The sequence below is a fragment of the Mus pahari genome, chromosome 9 (genome assembly GCF_900095145.1).
Source record: "Mus pahari chromosome 9, PAHARI_EIJ_v1.1, whole genome shotgun sequence".
Taxonomy (NCBI): domain Eukaryota; kingdom Metazoa; phylum Chordata; class Mammalia; order Rodentia; family Muridae; genus Mus; species Mus pahari.
This window is the reverse complement of record NC_034598.1, coordinates 70,902,208-70,906,540: the sequence shown is the minus strand read 5'-3', so window position 1 is coordinate 70,906,540 and position 4,333 is coordinate 70,902,208.

Sequence of the window (4,333 nt, the reverse complement as noted above, 5' to 3'; positions counted from 1 at the left end):
TAGGATTGATTCTTTTTATCTTTCGGATGATACTGAAAAACTTAAAAAGCCTTATAGTGAACTTGAAAATTATTAAATACAATATATGCAGTCAAATTTTAATTTTAATATTTCTTTTAGCTACATACATCTTAAAAAGCCAAGACTACACACCAGTAGTGCAACTGCAGTAATTTGTAAGATAGAGCTTTCTCAAATCAATTATTTTATTTAAGCTTTCTTAGCATTTTTTGTTGCCTAAACAATTTAGTTTTTCTCAACAAATCTTTCTGGGGACCACATTAATCTAATCAAAACATTTAAAAATAGCAATACCATAATATTTTGGGGGTTCATTTTGCTTAAAAACTGTCTTAATATTAATATTAATAAAACTTACACAATTTATTATTTTTATTTAAACATTAAAAAAATTACCATTCCCTAACATGCAAGTCTCATTCTTTTTCTGGTTCTCATCTTTTATTTTAGAAAGACAATTTTGTTAAGAGTCTCTGTCTTTCTCCTAAAAACCTTATTAAATGCAGCTGATAACTACCAGCTCACGGTCATGGCATTCTTTTATGGAATGTTTCACCCTAACCTTGATTTATAATGTCGTCATGTCTCTTCCAAGTTATCCATTATGGCTTTTTACAGAACGTTTTGAACATGGAAAACACAGGTCACTCTTTCCCCCAGATTCCTGTTTCCTCCCTAACCAACAACAAACAAATAACCCAGATCTGTGTCTTTTGGGTGAGGCAGCCTTTCATTCCCGTGTCAATTCCACTGTCATTGTAGTATACATGAGTCACAACCTCAGCATCTCAGTGGCTCACTACACCAAATATTTACTTCTTGTTCATGTTATGTAAGAGCTGATAATTTGCCGAGGCTCTGATCCAGCTGTGGTTCCTCACTGTGTATTATTCAGCTTGCTCCATGGTTAAAGAAATACTCACAACATGGCTCACGCCAATGGTAACATGCACAGGAGTGTAGACCATGCATTTTGTAACCAGGGATCCCCTTGATAGATTGAATTTACCTCTAACGTTCCATGCTATAGTTAGCTAGAAGAGAATTTGGCAGAAACAAATCAGAAGCCATTACCCTCTAGAAGTGGTAAAAATAGGGATTACAGTCAAGTTCCTTGTTTTTGCTTGTTCTGTATTTAATTATCTTTCCTGAATGCTAGCCTGCTGACCAATGGTTGCTGTATGATCATCAGCAGATGTCCAGGATGGATGCAGATGACAGAAGACCACCCTGTAAGCTTCCCTTTTTTGACTTCTCAGATTGACTCATGACTTCTCAGTACCTTAAAAAAACAAACAAAAAACTGAACAAACAAACAAACAAAACAAAAACTCCCTCCTAGAAGAAGACGAGGTGAGTTGTTCAATAAAATGCTTCCCATACAAGCCTGAAAACCTGAGCTCATATTCTCAGTACCTACATTAAAAATTATATGTGGCAGTGTGTGCTTATAAGTCAAGTACAAAGATGGTGAATACAGGTAAATTCCTAGCCAGCATACCTCCTGAACTCTTGTGTTTGTACATATGTTACATACATTTTATTTTTTAAGCAAAAGAATATATATATATATATATATATATATATATATATATATATATAATGTTTTTATTGTTTATTAATAAATTCATTCATTTACATTTCAAATGATATCTCCTTTCCCAGTTTCACCTGCTCAAACCTCCCATCACATGCCCCTCCCCCTTTACCTCCATGAGGGTGCTCCTCAACCCACTTACCCACTCCTGCCTTACTGTTCTAGCTTCCCCCTACACTGGGGCATCCAGCCTTCACAGGACCAAGGGCCTCTCCTCCCACTGAAGTCCAACAAAGCCATCCTCTGCTACATATGTAGCTGGAACCATGGGTCCTTCTTTGGTTAGTGGTTTAGTCTCTGGGAGCTCTGGGCATACTGGTTGGCTGATATTGTTCTTCCTATGGGGCTGCAAACCCCTTCAGCTCCTTGTTCTCTAACTCCTCCAATGGAGAAGCTGTGCTCAGTCTAATGGTTGGCTGAGAGCATCCACCTCTGTATTTGTTGTTTCTATGGTGGCAGTACAAGTTAACTCATAGCTGTTCCACTGGGCTTCCTGGGCTCAGTCTGATGCTTGGCTATGAGTATCTGCATATGTGTTAGTCATGTACTGGCAGAGACTCTTAAGTAACACTCATACCAGGCTCCTGTCAGCAAGTGCTTCTTGGCATCAGCAATAGTGTCTCAGTTTGCAGATGGGATGGATCCCTAGGTAGGGCAGTCTCTGGATGGCCTTTCCTTCAGTCTCTGCTCTATTTTTTGTCCCCGAATTTCCTTTATACAGGAATCATTCTGGGTTAACAAATTTGAGATGGGTAGATTGCCCTATCCCTCAACTGGGGTTGTGCCTATCTCCTGGAGGTGGTCTCTACAGGTTCTCTCTCCCCTTTGTTGGTTATTTTCACTATGTCATCCCCATTGGGTCTTGGGAGTCTGTCTCTTACCTGACATCTGGGACATTCTAGTGGCTAACCCCAGTTCTCCATCCCCTTCTGCAACATATTTCTATCTCATTCTTGACCCTCTGTACTTTGCTCCTGTCCCTTCCCATATCTGGTCTTTAATCAGAGAAAGAGCTGATCTCTAAAGTATGTTGAAGAGCAGTTGAGGAAGGCACCTGATGTTGGTCTCTGGCTTCCACTCCACTCGAACATATACACATGTACCCTTCTTTACATATGTGCATATACATAGCTCCTCCACTAATAATGATAGTAAATAATAATAATAATAATAATAATAGTAATAAAGTTAATAAATAAACTATTGCCTCCTAGACTTCATGACTTTACCTCCTTCCACTTAGGGATAAATTTTCATTCTTAAATACATCAATTCACAAACTCCCATAGTGGGTTCATAAATTGATGGCTTTCATGTGACATATATTACCACTTTTCTCATTCCATTTGCCCTAGATAAATGATGACATATGGACAACCTGAACATTTTGGAGATAAGGAATTTTTTTTTCAACTGGTTAAGAGTATGTGGCTATAAGCAAAACAATATGATTATCACACTTACCTAGTCCTGAATCAACTAGACGCTATGTATGTGGAAGGAGCAATGAGACACCTCCTCGATGCAAGGTAAGTGGCAGTTTCATGAGGATGAATAGAAGAGAAGGAGATGGAAATGCAGCTGTAAGGGATCCTCTGTGGACATTTGAATGAGATTGGACACCATAAGCTCATATATTTCAATGTTTAGTCTCTAGTCAGTAAAGGTTTGGGGGGAAGGATGAGGAGGTAAGGTCTTGTAAGAAGAGGTGTTTGAATCAGGCCAGGATTCGAGGCTTCAAAAGCCTGGCACCATTCCCAGATCTCACTCTCTCCCCCTCTTCAGTCCCTAACCCCAGTTTCCTATTTGAGGATCAAGATGTAAGCTCCCTGCTGTCTCTGTCACCATGCCTTTGCTGTCATCATGGACTCTAATCCACTGAAACTGTAAACTGAAATTAAACACTTTTTTGTATAAATTCCCTCAGTCATGGTGTTTGATCACAATAACTCATAGTTACTATGACAACCTCCAAGGACCAGTGACTCAGAGACACACCATGATCAGTAGCAAATGAATTGTGCTTTTAATAGTAAAGTTTCAGTTGACACTTCAACAGTCTTATTCATTTCCAGCACTCAAGAATTAAAGGTTGCCTAAGATTCTTAAAGATATTAATGCTAACTATTGAAATTAATATTCATATCTAAACTTTAAATATACAAATACACATAGATTGGAGCATCCAAATTAGCACTGTTCATGCAGGAGTATGCTGTTTATTTTGCATAAGACACCTTGCCTTTTTGTGACTTTCATATATTTAAAAAGGATATTAAGGAAAATGATTTCTTAAATGAAAATGAATGTCATATTTGTTCATTTATATTTCTCCTGAACATAAAATTAAACTTCTGATAGCTGGGTATCTGAGATCACACCTGTAATGGCAGCCCTCAGGAGTATGAGACAAAAGAATTTCAACTTTGAAGCCATCTGGGCTATAGAGACAGTTCAAACCAGCATGAGCTATACCATGAGATCCTGTATCCCCACCCCACAAATATGACCCCCCCCAAAAAAAAAAACTACCCAAAGACACATGTTTCTAAAACAAGGAGAAGAGCATTCAAATTTGGTTATAGATAACAATACACAGGACCTGCTAAGCATTTGCAAGAATAAGGCACTACATGGCTCAGGAGATACCTGGAAGAAAGAAAGGAGTTGAGGAAGGGAGGAAGGGAGGGAGAGAGGGAGGGAGGAAGGGAGGGA